Source organism: Protopterus annectens, chromosome 3.part1 (assembly GCF_019279795.1).
Source record: "Protopterus annectens isolate FY-2018-M chromosome 3.part1, PAN1.0, whole genome shotgun sequence".
Classification (NCBI taxonomy): domain Eukaryota; kingdom Metazoa; phylum Chordata; order Ceratodontiformes; family Protopteridae; genus Protopterus; species Protopterus annectens.
The window spans coordinates 1,646,247,941-1,646,266,826 of NC_056732.1; the positions used below are offsets into that span (position 1 = coordinate 1,646,247,941).

The 18,886-nt window shown below is 39.7% G+C and overlaps 1 protein-coding gene across 1 annotated transcript in view; it reads right to left on the reverse strand.

The window, feature by feature from the left end:
- Positions 1 to 18,886, reverse strand: part of LRRD1 (leucine rich repeats and death domain containing 1) — a 418,673-nt gene that overhangs the window by 265,054 nt on the left and 134,733 nt on the right. The gene's annotated exons all lie outside the window — the stretch shown is intronic.

An 18,886-nucleotide genomic window follows, 5' to 3' on the forward strand; every position in this document is an offset into this window, starting at 1 on the left:
CAGATAGGGGAAGAGAGTTCCAATTTCTGGCAACGGTGTGGGAGTAGAGCGCTTTCCCTGCATTATTGTTAGCCTTGGTGATGGAGAGGAGAGATTTTTCACTGGATCTTAGGTATCGGTTTGTAGTACAGATAGTAAGTAGGTTGGATAATGAGGGGGTTTTTTCAGGATATTTGAGAATATTGTAGGCTGTCTTTGCTTGATAAGGTTTGTCCTTTTTGGAATAGAATGTCAGGTTTTGCCCTTCCTCTGTCTTGGAAGTACCATAATCTTTAGGATCTCCAAACCAGCTCAAGATTTAGTTAACCTTTCTATTACCTAATATTTTTGTTTTCAATGATACTGTTATGTCAGTATGGACAAGGAAACTTGTTTAGTGTTGTGGTTGATCGACAGGGACCAGGCAGGCTTCCTTTCTGGTAAATAACCTAGATGTTTTCATAAGGTGCATAGACTTCTGAAGGGGGTCAAGAAGGATGGATACCTCTGTTAGTGCAATGATGCTGAACAAGGCTTTGACAGAGTGTGTCGGTCGTTTCTGTTTAGGTTTCATTTGCTGCAGGGGTTTCATGATCAGATGGTCAATGGGCTCTACATGCTCTAAAAAGGACCATACAGACATTGAGGATGGGAGACTGGATATTAGGCAAGGTACCATTGTGTCTGGCACTCATAGCTGTGGAATACTCTAGAGTCACATGTGGGCAATTGTATGTAAGGCAGGTAATCAAAGGAAGCAATCTAGAGTTAAATTGATCCTAACACCTAAATTACTGTAATCACTCATTACCTCAAAGGCACATCCACCTTAGTGTGTATGTAGAATCAACAGAATCAGAAATCATATAGATTTTGTTGGGCTTTGGTACATTCTGAGATAGGATGGACATCATGGTTAGGTCCAAATATATAGGGAAGATGTATTCAATTTTCAGACTAGGGCCTATCCTGTCTAGTGAGCAAATTAACTCCCAGGTTATTGTGAATTATACTGTGTTTTGGAAGCTGAATGAAGTCAATGAGTTTCAAAAAGTTTGGGGAGGGGAATCAGTGGAATCTAATTGAGCAGGTGGTTATTATTTATTAGTTGTTGGGCTTAGGAGTCAATAAAGATGAGGACAAGCAGGTTCCCATAATATAAATAAAAAAGCAAAAGTAACCGGTGTAAAATATAACTAAAAAAAGTCCAAACATTCACTGTGAAGCAGTAGGAAACACTTTCAGACAGCCAAACTCTTCAGTAAAGCTGTTTTTATTTTTCCAACATACAAAGACACAGATTGACTACTTTCATCCCCTAAACTGGGGACTTCATCAGAATCTAACTGCACTCCATAGTTGTTGTTGTGTCTTTCGGCTTTTCCCAGTTAGGGGTCGCCACAGCGGAACTCCGGTCCGCTAATGATTGGTAGTTGATTTTTAGGTGCCGATTCACCAACTCTGATGCACAACCTTCAACGAAGGTACGCCCATTCACGTATGTCTCCACGCAGAAGATGCTCTAGGTGAGAATCGAACCGGACAGCGTCTTACTGTGAGGCAACAACGCTACTGCAGCACCGTACAGCCTTTAAATACTGTTAAAAATGAGTGATGTCATCACCCTTCACAGGCCTTTAAAGATACAACTACCTTAATGCTCAAATGAAATGCACTACAAACACCTTTGGACACAAGAACATTTTAACAAACATTGTTTATAAAAAAGAACTTTTCAAATTCCAAGACATTCATCAAATATAAACTTAAAATTGTTTAAGATAAAAAAATCAACCACATTTTATCCATTGACTTGCTTTAAAACATATATATACTGTGTAGTTGAACCCCCCCCACACACACACACACACAGACATAATACACAATACTTATGAGGTAGCTTTCCTCACTAATATTGGTTTTAAGGATACCATTTCATTAAGACCTGGTGCATGGGTCACAGCTAGTTTTATTTGCCACTTAATTTCCCTTTCCTCTATATAATTCCTGTAATCTCCCCCTCTAGGATTTGGTCTTACTCGCTCCACAATACCAAATAAAAACTGAACAAACTTTGCACATACTAATGAATGCTTATATGTGGTATTATTTATATTTCTTGTAGCAATATGGTACTGGTGCTCATATATTCTGTCCCTAAGATGCCTTTCTGTCTTGCCTATGTAGTAAACTGGACAGGTTTTACAAGCTGCCAGATATATCACCCCTGATGTTTGACAATTTCCTTTTTCAAAGAAAACCTTAGACTTCAAAATGTTTTGCAGGGTTACTTAGCTTGTATGAACTTACATTGTGCACAAGCACCACATCTTGTTGTACCACTGTTACCCACTACCTGACTTTTTGTTAATAAGTTCAAAGGCCCCTTTTAAACTGAGCCCAGTTTTGTATACAAAAGTGGGTTCCTTCCCAACAACTGAAAATATTCTAGGGTTATTTTTAAGAATGGACCAATTGTTCTCAAAAATCTTTTTCACTTGTTTAACTTGTCCACAAAAAGGAATAATCATAGCCCTATGAAATTGTTTCTCCTCTTCCAAATTTTCTTTTTCCTGTAGTCCATCACCTAACAGTGGTTTAACTTTTTTACCCCACTCACTTTTAACATATTCTACATTTTTCTCCACTGTTAGCTGGATACCCTCTTTCGTAAAATAGTTGTGCTACTTTTTGTAACTCTCTAGCTACGTCTCCCTCATCAGAAGTCATACGGGCAACTCTAACTAATTGACCTTTGACTATATTATTTTTTTGATGGTGGGGGTGATTACTAGTATACTCTAAATAGGAATTACTAAATGTGGGTTTTCTATAAACATTGGACTTAAATCCTTTACTGATTTTTTTTTCTACAAATGTATTCAAATAGTTAATGCTTTCTACACAACTGGTGTATGTGAATTTCAAAAACTAGATGAATTATTCAAAAATTCCACAAATGGTTCTAAAATGTGTACAGTTAGGTAGGTCCTCTTTAGGGAAAGCCTAGCTGGTCCTCTGGGTGCCTTTAACAAAGTATACACCAACTGAAGCAGAAGAGGTTCAAGGTAGCCTTAGCAGTACAGACTCAGGGGTCTTTTTTATGGTGCTCAGCTTTTGCTGACTGAAAGCATGATGCTGTTTTGAGGCTAGGCCCATGTTCTGACACAAGTAAGATGACTGGATAGTTTATAATAAAGTTCTTAATTATTTTAGGAAGAGTTTGTGGCTTTTCAAGTACTAGGGGATCATTTTTGATTTGTTCTGTATCCATGCAGTAGATATTTTAGGACACATTATTAGGTTGCCCACTTTAGAAAAGTTTTAGTATCAGGTTTTACTGGGCTTGAGAGGTGCTCCCTCATCTTTGTCCATGGCTTTTTAGCAGAAAGCCGACAGCCTTAACAAACAAGCGTTTACATTAACTGAGACAGATCTGATTTTGCTATCTTTGCTATCTCCTTCAGAGTTATCAAGTTCTTCTTTGTTGGGTTTATATAATTGGATAACTCTCCACTTTACTTTCCTTACTTCACAGTCTTTGAATCTTATTTATCAGGATTGCTCGGACTACTGCTGGTGAGGGATCAATCCCACATCTTTGTTACATGCCTTCTTTGGTTCCCCCTTCTTGGGGGTAGTGAAACAGGTATGCCAGAAAGTGTAAGAGTTTGATGGTGCCTTTATTTTATAGTGAAGCTGTCTGGGGTCTCAGTTCTCTTACATATTCCTATGTCTGAAGCCCACCAATTCGGGCTTTGATGACAATTACATAGAAATATATTGCCATGCATTTGCGGTGTGCTGAACCTTCCAGTCCTTCTAAATGACACACTTTGTTAAGACAGTATCACCTAACAAAGATTTTGTTAATGACCAGACAAATAGTCTTTTCTAGATCAGCGTGTCAGCAGCTGTACATTGAGGATCATTTACTAGATGTCCCTATGGTTACAGGGTTAACGGCTAGACTATTCAGTTTAGTTTGAAAATATTGGTGTTTATGCTCCTGTTCTTATTTATTGCTATGACTGTCATTGATTTAAATGATGTCTTAACTGCTCATTTTTCATATCTGGTTGGATCCCTGTATCCCTCCTAGTTCCCTTGTATTTACCACTAGGGCTGTCATCTTTTCAAGTGCCCAAAGTAGGACATTTTTATGAAAACGTGTCATTTTATGTACACCCGATACCAACAACCAGTAGAAAGGACTGGACTTCACTTTTATGCCAAAATAAAAGTCTTCTCTTACAGAATTTGAGTTGCTACTGTTTCATATAACACTAAGGTATTTCAGATACAAGACAATTGTTTTATGCATAAACTGAGACAGGTGGTAACCTTATATTCTACCGTTTTCTTTTCCCAGTATGTGGCTCACTGCAAATAAAGTTCTTATAGCAATAACCCATGCCTGGGTGAGGGTAATGCTGGATTTATGGATAAATACAGCATTACCCACACCCAGAAGTGGGTTATTGCTATTATACCATGACATTATTTAAGAAAAGAAACTATTACTTTTCTTAAATAATGGCATAGTATAATGCCTGTTTACTGCCCTTCCGCAGATGTCTGGCATCCGCGGCAGTTCTGATGTACTGCGCGCGCGCAGTACATCAGAGCTGTGAAGCAACGAAAAAGCAAGATCTCCGCTGCTTTTTTACTGTTTAGCTATGTTAAATGGGTTTAACATAGCGAGACAGTTTAAAATAAGCGACGGAGATGTCCGTTGCTTATTTTAAACTGCCTCGCTATGTTAAACCCATTTAACATAGTGAAACAGTAAAAAGCAACGGAGATCTTGCTTTCTCCGTTGTTTTTTAAACCTGTCTCGCTATGTTAAATGGGTTTAGCATAGCGAGCCAGCTTTAAAACAAGGAACGTTTATCTTTGTTGCTTATTTTAAGTGTCTCGCCATGTTAAACCCATTTAACATAGCGAGACAGTGTTTTAAAAGTTATACTAATGGAAAAAGTCCGGGCGACCGGACCTTTTTCCATTAGTATAACTCGATTTACAATGTGCACACTGGCCAATCAGCGTGCACGTTTTGGGGGGGGGGTCATGGTATAATTGTTATTATTATTATTATTATTATTAAAAAATTATCAGAATTATCAGACAGAATGACAAATTGTAGAAAAGTAGGGCACTGTATGGCTGTGGACATACAAATAAATATGGTATGGAACTGTTAGCCAAAAAGCTGGAGCATGGCAGATCTTCTGGAACCTTAGGTTCCACACTCAGAAATAAACAATAAAGTGTGGTAAGATTTCTCATGCATTAATTCCAAGGTTACAGCAGCTCAGATAATTACCTTTCTTGGAGATGCATCAGTCTTGGAATACATATATATGTGTGTGTGTATATATATATATGTATATATATTTATATATATATATATATATATATATATATATATATATATATATATATATATATATATGTGTATATATATATATATATATATATATATATATATATATATATATATATATATATATATATATATATATATATATATATATATATAAATATATATGTATATATATATATATATATATATATAGAGAGAGAGAGAGAGAAACACTTCACAATGTTGAAATCCTGAAAGATCGAATTTCATATGGCCGAGACCATATGATTGAACTTTTGGAATCCTCACACTGTGAACGGAGATCTGCATACAGCTCAGAATGGGAGATTTCCCTTTTCCTTGCTGTAGTGTGATCTAGTAGTTGGAATATTTAAGTAGCAGGGGTGTGGGTGATGCAGGGGGGCTTACCTCCCTGCAGATACATTTAAATTGTTGTTTTTTTTTTTGATTCGTTTCGGAATTGTAATATTCGAAACATCGATCATATGGTCTCGATCATATGAAATTCGATGTTTCAGAATTTTGAGATTCTGAAGTGAATATATATATATATATATATATATGTATATATATGGGTCAACTTCACTTAACCGAAATCCCATTTGACTGAAATTCATTTCACTGAGACCCATTAAACCAGCACCGGCAAAAAACACACATAAATACACAAAAACATACTCGGAGGCTCTAAATAAAAATCTGCAAAAGCAACAGAGACCTCCAAAGCAGACATCCAAGCAACCTCCATCCACCCAACACAAATCATGAAACACATACTTCACAAACCAAGTGTGCCATGCAATCACACCCCTTAAGGAAAAATAACATACCCAACATACTAGTAATAGGTGACTCTATAGTCAGGAACACTGATGTCCCACTCGCTAGGCTGAATAAGGAGAAGGTTACTGTTATCTGCCTGTCGGGTGCCAGGATCCGCCACATAACACAAGCACTCAGGTCACTCCAGAACAAGTACAAATACGACTCTGTCATTGTCCATGTTGGTGTGAATGACCTGAGCCATACCTCCCTGGACTACATGAAAAGAGACATGGAAGAGCTCTCTGATCTTGTAGCCCAGGCCGGTATGACCCTGACCCTGAGTAGCATCCTGCCCTCACCAAGAATGATACCACAGTATAAAGAAAAAAATTATCAATTTCAACAATTGGCTGAGTTTCTGGTGTCATTCAAAGGGGATCCAGTGTCTGTCCACCTGGGATGACATGCTTGACAAGCCACGCTGCTTCCCTAGAGATGGCTTTCACCTGTCACCCTTAGGCTTTCGAATACTGGCCAAGGCTCTTGCCACCCCCATAGTGCCTTTTTTAGGCAAGGCTCAAAAGACAAACCCACCGCCATAAATAGCACAAGTAACAAAAAACTGAGAGTGATGCTACTCAATGCCAGAAGTCTAAACCTCAAAATGCAAGCACTCGAGGCACTCCACAGTATGGAGGAAATCAATATAGGTGCAGTAACAGAAACCTGGTTTAAGGCTCAAGAGAGCACCCCAGCAATACCAGGCTACAACTCATATCATACATTTCGGCCACAGAACCCAGACCGAAATACAAAAGGCGGGGGTGTATCCATATTCATCAAGGACACCCACACCTCCAGGTTAGTGGCACAGAACGATGCTTCAGAGATCGTCCACATGCAACTAACAATGGGCAAAACTGCAATTCAAATTGTAGCTTGCTACATATCACCCACCATGTCCCAGGACCCCCATTCCACATTTCTGGAAACACTGGAAAATATAAAGGTCCTACCAAACACCCTAATATTGGATGATTTCAATTACCCAAACATTACAGGTTCACAGGTTCACAGGTAGGTACTAGGCTATCTTCCGAAAGGCATTTATAAGCCTAGCCAGAGTGTGTCGGCTTTCGCCACACCACTGATTACTTAACTGATCCTCTGTCAAGCAGAGCCAAGAAGTGATCCCAGGGGTGTATTTTCTGTTACCCATCCACTCGTCAAGGTTTCTGTTGAAGAGTGTTAGTGAAGGGCTCTGCCTGATGTAATTTGGAATTTTGTTCCAAAGCATGGGGAGTCTCTGTGACAGGAATCTATCCCTCCAGCATGTTCTATTTATTGTTGTGATGAGGTTTAGCTCACTAGAGCGCGTGGCTCGCAGTGACTTGGATTTCTTTAGGTGGAGCATGTCCATCAATTCTGAGTTGGACATGGCTTTGTAAATCAGGCAAAAATCACCACTGAGTAAGTGATATGCCACTGAGTACAGCCGGAGTTTTTTCAGTCGGGTTGCATAGGACATATGTTTGAGGCCAGTAATCCTCTTGGTGAGGTACTTTTGTGGTCTTTCCAGCTGTTGGAAGTGTCTTGTGAGGTACATCCCAAATGGGGCATTGTACTCTATGATGGGTCTAATGAGTGACGAGTAGAGAGGCACTATAACCTCTTTATTTCTAGATGCGAACCCTTTACTAATTAGATGGGCCATATAGAAAGATTTCCTCACTACTTTGGCAATATGATTGTCAAAGGAGAGCTTACTATCTACCTGGGTCCCCAGATCTCTTATTACCTCTTCTGTATTAAGGGGGCTGCCACCTATGTGGTAATTCATGGGTGTTTTGTTTTTCTCAAATGGGATGACTATGCATTTTTTGGCATTTAGCTTGAGGCCATGACTTTGACACCAGGTGTCCATCTCAGTAAGGCCCTTTTGGAGGATGTCCGTGTCAGCTGGAGAGTCAATTATGGCTCCCAGTTTGCAGTCATCGGTGAATTTGGTTAGCCATAGTCCTCCTGCTAATTGGGAGAACTACTCAAGTACTAAACTCCCTTGCCCAACATTTCCTAGAATTTATAAACTCAAATGCCATGGATCAACTGGTCAACACTCCCACCAGAGGTGACAACATATTGGACCTGGTCATCACCAACATGGGCGACCGGTGCTCCACACCGGAGGTCAACCCCTCACTGGTTAGATCTAACCATAAATAAATCACTTTGGATATCCACATTCCACCCCCACCCCCGGACAAGGAAACCATCGTAAAAAACTTTTCAAAAGCAAACTTCACGTTACTTAAGACTGAGGTAGAAAGTTTCAAAGCCCCCATGCTAAAGGATAACATTGTCCAAGCTGCAAAATCCTTTACTAATGCATTCTATGGGCACCTACAAGAATGCATGGATTGTGCTATCCCAAACAAAACCAAGACTCACTCCTGCAAGAAAAGGAAACCAGTCTGGTGGACTCCTACCATAAACAAGCTATACAATAGAAGGAGGAAACTGCTACAGAAAAGAGTAAAATCCCAGGGAGGGAAGACATCCCTGATCAGTATCAGCAAGAAGCTACGATCCCTCATAAAATCATCCAAGGCAAGTTTCGAAAGAACATTTTCCAAGGACTTCAAAGATAACCACAGGGCATTCTTTAGCTATGTCAAGAATCTAAGTGGCAATGCTCAGATCTGCTCGGAGTTAGTGCAGAATGGTACAAAATACACTGAACCAACCGATATTGCCAACATCCTGGCAGACAGGTTCAGCGCAAACTTCACCCCCCTCTCACCCCCAAAAAGGCCCATAACCATACCAGAAGAATGTAGAGCTCCTGAAATCAAAGACACTCAGGTTAAAACAGCCCTCTCCAAAGCCAAAAACACAGTATCAATGGGACCGGACGGAGTCCCAGGCTGCGTTCTACATGAGCTCAAAGACGAACTAACCCCTCACCTAAACACACTGTTCAAACTCAGCCTCTCCACAGGTTACGTACTCATAGAGTGGTGGACAGCAATGGTTATTCCACTCCACAAAGGTGGAGCCACAACACACCCCGGGAACTATCACCCTATAAGCCTGACTAGCTTGGTCTGCAAGGCTATGGAGTGCATCATCATGGAACTCATTAACAGAGACATTGGGAACCTCCAAACACTGGACCCTACCCAGTTTGGCTTTGTTAAGGGCAGATCATGCCTCCTAAACCTAGTGGACTTCTTTGAGACAGATACCAAGGCTATAGACGAGAGAAAGGTGGTACACACAGCCTACCTAGACCTCGCAAAGGCCTTTGACACCATTCCCCATTCTGGTGTTATAGACAAGCTCACCAGCCGGAACATAAACCCCTACATCACAAGATGGGTTGCCAACTGGCTCACAGACAGAACCCACATGTTAAGAGTCGTGGGAACTAGGTCTGACTCTAAACCGGTTACAAGTGGCGTTCCCCAGGGCTCAGTCCTAGGACCCCTCCTGTTTGGCATATACTTCTCAGAGGTACAGGCGAGCACAGGAGGACTATGGCTGACCAAGTGTGCAGACGACTGCAAACTAGGGGTTTATAATTGACTCTCCGGCTGACACAGACATCCTCCAAAAGGGTCTCACTGAGACGGACACCTGGTGTCAAAATCATGGCCTCAAGCTAAGTGCCAAAAAGTGCATAGTCATCACCTTTGGAAAAAACAAAGTACCCACAAACTACCACATAGGTAGTAGTCCCCTAAATACGGAAGATGTAATAAGGGATCTGGGGACCCAAATAGATAGTAAACTCTCCTTTGATAATCACATTGCCAAAGTGGTTAGAAAATCCTTCTATGTGGCACACCTTATCACAAAAGGGTTCGCACCCAGATCAAAAGATGTCAGTGTGCCCCTCTACTCATCGCTCATCAGACCCATCATAGAGTACAATGCCCCATTTGGGATGTATCTTACAAGACACCTGGAACAGCTGGAAAGACCACACAAGTACCTCACCAAGAGGATCACTGGCCTCAAACAGATGCCCTATGCAGGTCGACTGAAGAAACTCCAGCTGTACTCGGTTGCATACCACCTACTCAGAGGTGATCTCTGCTCAACAAGGCCATGTGCAACCCAGAACTTATCGACATGCTCCAACTAAAGAAAAGCTTATCCCCTCAAGCCACACGCTCTAGGGATCTAAACCTCACCACAACAATAAATAGGACATGCTGGAGGGATAGATTCCTGTCACAAAGACTTCCCATGCTTAGGAACAAGATTCCAATCTACATTAGGCAGAGCTCCTCGCTAACACTCTTCAAGAGAAACCTTGACGAATGGATGGGAAACAGAAAGTTTACTCCGGGGATCACTTCAGTGGCTCTGCTGGACAGAGGCACAGGGAACTAAGCTAAGGGGGCGGCGAAAGCCAACACATTCTGGCTAGGCTTATAAATGACTTTGAGCAGATAGCCTAGTACCTACCTATGAACCTATGAACCTAAATCACCTAAAGTTCCTAACAATGAAAACGTAATCTCACTGAAACTCATTTCACTGACAGCTTACAAAGCTACATCTCACAGGATTAAATGGCAAACCAAAGACAAACAAACTCACAAAAGTAAAGCCTACCTCCTTCCACAACTTAAAAACTACTTATTTATCCTTTTAACAGGAACCAGACAATATAAAACTAAGTGGGGGGATATGCACCCCCCCCAATGTGGCGGGATGTGCCCCACCCCCACCCCCAAATTGGATATACTAACTCCAGGTTGCACTACAGTGGGGATGAGGGCATATACCCTTTACTTGCCTCACACTACTCTACACACTGCCACATCAAGTCTATAGCTTACAATTCAGTGAGATGAGATTCAGTAAAATGACTTTTCACTAATTTGAACTTTAGGTGATTTGGTCTCAATGAAATGAATGTCAGTGAAATGGGATTTCAGTGAAGTGAAGTAGACCCATATATATATATATATATATATATATATATATATATATATATATGTTTGTTTGTCATTTCCCGGTTAGGGGTCACCACAGCGGAACTCCGGTCCACTAATGATTGGCAGTAGATTTTTTATGCTGCCGAGTTGCCAGCCCGATGCCCAACCTTCAGCGATGGCACGCCCATTCATGCATGTCTTTTGGAGGCCACTTGACCGCGGGAAGGACATGCAGACTCCACACAGAAGGCATTCCAGCCGTGAATAGAACAGGAGAACCTCTTGCTGTGAGGCAACAACATTACAGCTGTACCACCACGGATTCCTACACATATACATATATATATATATATATATATATATATATATATATATATATATATATATATATATATGTATATATATATATATATATATATATATATATATATATATATATATATACATACACATACATACACACAGACACACACACACACACACACACACGCACACACATGTGTGCGTGTGTGTATCTGTGTGTGTGTGTGTGTGTGTGTGTGTGTGTGTGTGTGTGTGTGTGTGTGTGTGTGTGTGTTTCTGTGTGTGTGTCTGTGTGTGTGTGTATATGTATATATATTGTATACAGCAGAGGAGAGACGAGGGTACATCAGCTTCTATTCTACATTCAACTAATGACTCTACCAAAGCAAGTCTTTCATTTATGTTTCCCCTATCCTTTCTCTGCCTAAACTCTGATATCAATCCTTGGTAGGAAAGGCAGTCTCTAGCCTGTAGTCCAAATGTCTTCTTGGCCTCATTCCCTTTTACTATCTTTTCCTCTTTAGTTCTTTGTTCTCAATACTTTGGTTTATTTGCCAGTTTTCTCCATTAAATTTCACCCCTTCTTGCCTGTTTTCTGTCCCCATAATTGCAGTCATCCCTATTGGCAAAATCTCCTTTCTCCATTCTCATACTGTCTTAGTTCTTAGAATACCTTCTGCTATATTATGAATATAATATTCTAAATAGCTGTTGTATTCTCCTTAAGGATCAGCATTCAAAATCCCACTCACTCTCCTTACTTCTTGAATTTCCCCAACTTCATCATCATTGCTTTCCACTTTGAATTATAACTTTCTGCTTGTGTTATTAAAACAGTTTAGACACAGCCATCCCTGTGGTAACTGCATAAAACACTAATCAGTATTTGTTCAAAAAAGTGAGTGTTTGTTGCAAAAATTAAACAAAGCTTTCCCTGCCAAAGTTTAGATATGTATTTTTTTTCACTGTGAAAAGCTGGAATGAAGTCAGAAGATTGTTGCACACATAACTTTGGGGAGCACAAACAGTCCCAGGTTATGATTGTATGAGGAGCTGTTTGAAAAACAGAATATCATTTTTTTAAGTTTCATACCTGGTTCACTTTTTTCTTTTTCGATGATAGTATACTTGGAATATTATCTCTACTTACAAGTCTAAAGTCGCAGTGAAATCAATGTAAAGACCAAAGCAGTTAGCAAGCAATACAATACCACAAGGCAGTACATGAAAGTTCTGTCTCCTAAGATCTTGAGTCTGTCAGGAATCAAGCACATTCAGGTCTTCAGTGTGAGAGATACAGCTTTTACAGCAGTGTTCAGCTCCAGAAAGGATGCCAGCAGTGTCATACAGGACCAGAGCTTACAGCTACAGGGAAAGCAAGCAACCCACTTCCAAATGGAGTTGGAAATACAGAGTATGAAAATGGAGTTTCAATAGCAAAAGGAATGCAGCTTCAGCAAGATGCGATGGATAAGAAATAAAGCAGACAGCACTTGCTCTGAAGTGGAGAATATGCAGCTGTCTAGGCAAAAGTATGAACAGGTAAATGGAAAGGGAGAACCTGGAACTCCTGTGGGGAAGAGGAATAACTGACCTCTAAATCAACAGCCGAGTATAAAGCATGTGAAGATGTCCAGATGTCTGTTACCTGTTACTTGCTGGTAAAGCATAAGATCCCTTTCACAGTAAGGACAGAACTGACTGTGAAAGACTAAAGACACAATTCTAAATAAATATTTGGGTAACATTCACAAGATAAGTACTTGAACCGTCCTTTCTTCCATCAAGACAAGTTACAGCAAGAGTTATGAGCAAATTATTCTGTCTACTTTTTTCTGCCTATATGTTTTTTGGAGGGTTTCTAGTTGCCAAGCTTAAGTACCAGACTAGTTTGTATATCACCGTTTCTGTTTGTGTGTGCACACATGTATATGTAGTGGTTATGGTCATGTTTTTAACCTTTTTTGTTTATTCATAATAAATGTTGATCATCAGTTTTATGCATGCGTGACCATCTTGTGCACAAAATTTATAACCTTGAAGATAAAACTGAAGAAAGTATAATCTAATTTCATTTTTGTAAAAGAACAATTCTGCAGAACTGTTTGTGTTGAGCTAGGGAGCTTATCTGGCTGAAGGACCAAAATCTAATGGCTATTTACTGGACGATGCTACCTCATATCTGCTGTACAAGAGACAACTTGCAGCATGTCCAACATAAAACTTGCATCAAAGTAACTTTTTCAAGTTGGAAGAAATGTGGATGTGCTTTGGATCACAGTCTTGGATTTCTAGGAAGTCTAGCATGTGTTTGAGTGGTCGCATGCTTCTTGTTATCAGTCACATAGTATAAACTAACTAGAAATGAAAGCCCTATAAACAGACTGAGAAATACATGTAATGGTTGGATAAAATAAAAACAAGACAACTCTGGAGAAAGGGAATATCTTTTTTCACTCTGTGGTTCATTTTCTCTTTTTTTCATTAGAATCTGATTGGTATAGATCTCCTACATACAATATTGACCAAATCAGTTGATAACTTGCATGTTGTGAACAGGATCCACTGGAGTCCACGGAGTGAGTAATGATACCATTACTGCTAGCAGAATGTCTGGTGGGATTGGAACTATTGGGGTCCCACAAAGGTAGACAGCATAGCAAGAACCTTCTCAAAATCAAGGACCATTGTTTGGGAAGTCAGCAAATCAAAGGCTTCTACAAGTCTTTCAGCCTAGCATGTGTTCACTCTGACACACCACAGGAAAGAAAAAGTCTCAGGCCTTCGCAAGCCACTCATCAAAGGTAAGTAACCAAACAGAATACTTACTTTAACCTAAATGTCAATAACTTGCTGTTTGACAGAGTGGAGAGCAGTACTGCTAGCATGGATCAGAAACCCACTCTGTAGAACTCAGGAAGATGAGCTGTCCTCATCTTTTAGATCTGAAGTCTGTGAAAGCATGCAGCTGTAGCTATTGTGTGCTCACTGACATTACCATGACATTTAGACTGGACCATTCAGAGAAGGCCTCTTTTTGCCTTCATTCCATGAGAACTGATAGCAGTATATTTTAATCACTATTTTTCTGAAGTGCAGGCAAACATAGGGGGATTGTGGTTGACAAAATTTGAAGATGACTGCAAACTGGGCACCATAATTGACACTCCATCAGACACAGACATCCTCCAGAAAGGTCTCATAGAAATGGATAACTGGTGCCAGAGCCATGGCCTTAAGCTAAATGCCAAAAAATGTATAGTCATACCCTTTGGGAAAAACAAGGTAACCCCTAATTACCACATAGGTGGTAATCCATTAAACACGGAAGAAGTTATCAGGGACCTGGGGACCCAAGTTGACAGTAACCTCTCTTTTGACACTCACATTGCCAAAGTGGTTAGGAAGACCTTCTACATTGCCCACCTGATCATGAAGGGATTCACATCCAGATCAGGAGAGGTCATTGTACCCCTGTACTCTTCACTTATCAGACCAATGATTGAGTACAACGCCGCATTCGGAATGTACCTTACCCGACACCTGCAGCAGTTGGAAAGACCCCAAAAGTTCCTCACCAAAAGGATAAAGGGGCTCAAACATATGTCATATGATGCCCGACTGAAGAAACTCCAGCTCTATTCAGTCGCATACCGTCTGCTCAGAGGTGATCTGTGTCTGACATACAAGGCCATGTCCAACCCGGAATTAATGGACATGCTCCACCTCAAAAAATCCAAATCCACCAGAGCCACGAGCAAGAGACTTAAACCTCAACACGGATATAAATAGGGCGTGCTGGAGGGACAGATTCATCACCCAGAGACTCCCTACACTATGGAACAGAATCCCAGTCCATGTGAGGCAGAGCCCCTCACTGACTCTGTTCAAGAGAAATCTTGACGAGTGGATGGGAGATCGTAGGTTAACCCCGGGAATCATCTCTGTATCACTGCTGGACAGAGGCACAGCAAATTAATGGGTATAGTATTCTCATCCTAAGGGGTGGTGAAAGCCACACACACTCTGGCTAGGCTTATAAATGCCCTAGGGCAGATAGCCTAGTATGAACCTATGAACCTATGAACTAAAGGAGAGGTATCTCAGCAATAAGAAGAAAGTATGGGACTCATTTCCAAAGGTCATGCTCTTCCTTCTTCAAAGATACTGGTATTACTCAGGGGCCCATTGTTCATTACTGCTCCCTCTTCACTAAGTAAACAAATCTCAGGTAAAGCTGAAATCATGAAATTATATTGTAAATGTAGTAGAAAAATACACAACAGTCACTATGTATGTTAAAACAAATAAAATAACTGACCTCAAGAATTGCACATTTAATGGATTTTGATTTCACATGCATGCATATTCTAACAGACCACATGCTCAGTATTTCTAATTTTATGAAGTCCCCCCATACCATATTAGACTATCAGAACAATGGTGCTGGTGGTGTTAATGATTTGTGTGTGTGTGTGTGTATATATATATATATATATATATATATATATATATATATATATATATATATTGCAGCACTGAATTCATACTATCCCACAACAATGTTCTACATGTACAGGATTTGACAGCATACGAACATATGAATGATGAGAGAGAAAAAAATATTTACACAAGGCAACACCAGATCACAATCACAGCAAGTTATTTAGAAGATTGAAAGTAACAGGATAAATTAATCGGACAAAGGAGATCATGAAAACATTGGGAAATGTTGTTGCGGTAGATATCAACATGCATATCAAAGTACTTCACAAGAAGAGGGGAAGTATTTGCCATGGAACAAGTAGCCAAAATGGAAATAACTGCCTACAGATATGAAAACAGAAGTGTTGCTATAGCCTTACAGCAGGGTCATGTACCACAACAATGGGAGAAAGTGACAGTGATTGTATTGTATGATTTTCACTTCATTCCTGTGTGCTTCTCACATCAGATACACCTTTACAGTTATCTATCTACCGATCATTTGTTGACTCAGAAATAACACTAATCCAGGTTGACAGTATTTGGGCTAAACTAGTAAACAAAGAAGTAGTTTATACTACAGATGGAAAATACAAATACAGTACTAAGCATGTAAAAACACCATGTTTTTTTTTTAAACAGTGTTTATCTAATACAATATTTATCTTGCAAAAAACTTTATAACAACAAAGTAGAAGTCTGCCTAACAAAGTGAAAATGTACCTAATATCAAGGTGCATACAATTCTGTTTCCAGAGTTGTTGTAGGTTAATTTGGGGTAGAGTAACATGATGACAAGATGAACGGTGGAGGACAAGTAATACAACGCGTGAAGTACGACAGAAGAAAGTGGACTGTATGAGGAAGAAGAAGTGGTAGAGAGTGGGGAGAGGAGTTTGTATGGGGTATGGTACAGGGAAAAGAAAGGTGAGAGATAAGGATTAATCCAACCTGGATGTTTTAGCAATGAGTTATAAGATGACTGTATGGAGGGAGAACACAGCGAATTTAATGAAGTTATGCAATTAAGTAATGCCTTGTGCAGTAAATGAATTCTTGAGCTGATGCCTAAAACTGGGAAAGGAGGTGATGTCTCAGGTTAGCAGGGAGTGAGTCCCATGTCAAAGGTGCCATTACTGACAAGCTGTGGTTAGCTCAACGGAGCTTTGTGAGTGAGCTGGAAAGGCTATAAGAGAATTGTGATCTAAGGTGGTAGGATGTTAGTCTTTGACAGATTCCACTGGAGAAGAAAATGAATGAATCTTGGTGTAAGACTCTGTAGATTAGACAGTCTAGGGAGGACTGTATAGCTTTCATTTATAGGAAGACATTTTGCATTGTTTAGGACTAAATAGTGGTATTCTTTTTAGGGAGCTAATGTGATTCATTTACCGATGTGATTGGTAGAGCTTACAGAAATGAGTGTTTTTTTATAAGGCCTTGGCAATAAAAAGGAGGCTGTATTCTAGCTCTGGTAGAAGAGCACTCTTTCCAATTGAAGTCTATCGCCTGGTGACAGGAAGTGTTATTTTTGTCTGGGTGGACTAGAAAAGTAGGGTGTTTACTTTACATATAGTACTGGTGACATGAAATTGAACATTCAGGGACTGGTCCAGCCAGATGCCAAGGTATTTGAAGTATGGTAATGTTTCTAAATGATCTTAGATGCTCTGTCTTATTGTCCAGTTTTATGGGGCTGTAAAGAGATTTTCTCTTGTGCTGAAGATCATTTATTTATTTATTTTTGGTGTTCAGTATGAGGTTATTGGGTGGGAGCCATTGTGATAGTGCATTTAAGTCTTTTTTACATTTTCTTTTGATGACAGAGTTATTCATCCAAATTCAATAATTGTCCCAGTCACTGGCTAATACTCACAAATATCGCACATATTCCTTGCCATAGCTGATAAAAATACACTCTGTAGTTCATATGAGTATTACTGTTGAGAATTTACCATTGTTTTGTTGTTGTTAACCGGTGAATAAGATGTGCAAGGATTAAACAACAACTGTTAATTTCCCAGCCAGTAGGAGATACCAATAGCGCTACTTCAACAGTCTGAACTACAGGTTATGACTACTGTAACCCCTTTCCAAGCATCCATCTCAGAACTGCCCTAAGATAATATGATTTCCTACCTGCAGTCTCACATCCTTTCCTGAACTCAGCTCATCAGAATAATGAATGGCAATTGTACTTATGTGTTTTTAGGCTAGCAAGGATGACTGTTAAATATATAAATTAAATAAAGAAATAAATATATGGCGCTCCAAATGTCCATAATTTTCCTTTTAATACTATAAGGTATGTACCGTAGATACACCAGTGCTGTTCTGCCATTCCCCATAACCACTGTACTATGGTACTGGAAGGCATAAGCTGAATTCTACCTAGTTATACGAGCCAACTGTAGTCTATGATGGGACCTGTAATAAAAGGCTCACTAAGAAAATAAACTTGATTCTGTCATATTACATAACCCAACCTTTTTGATCTACATTCCTGTATCTACTGCCTATCAAAGCTACTTAGTTTAAAAGTTATATAAAACAAGAAAGTAATTATGGATAGGTGTGTGTGTGTGTGTGTGTGTGTGTGTGTGTGTGTGTGTGTGTGTGTGTGTGTGTGTGTGTGTGTGTTTGTGTGCGCATGCATGCGCGTGTGTGCACATGTGAGTACATGCATATATGTGTCCATGTGTTTGTAAGTCTGTGTGTTTCACATGGAACATTTCGCTGCTCTTCTAAACATATAAATTGCATGATTTTAAGTAGGGAACTGATATGGTAAAATCTGGTGACTGTTTATAGTAAGGTAACACTCTAGTGATTTGCATTTTTTAAACTGGCTTTTTGTGGTTTTAAGCTGCTGAAAATTTATGTTTTTCTCCTTTACATGTGCCAAGTTGCTTGTCATACAACATACAGATGGAAATGTTTGTGAGTATATGTGCATGCATGTCAGCATTTATACATGTATATATGTCTGATGGAAAAGCCCACAGTTTGGCAAGCATGT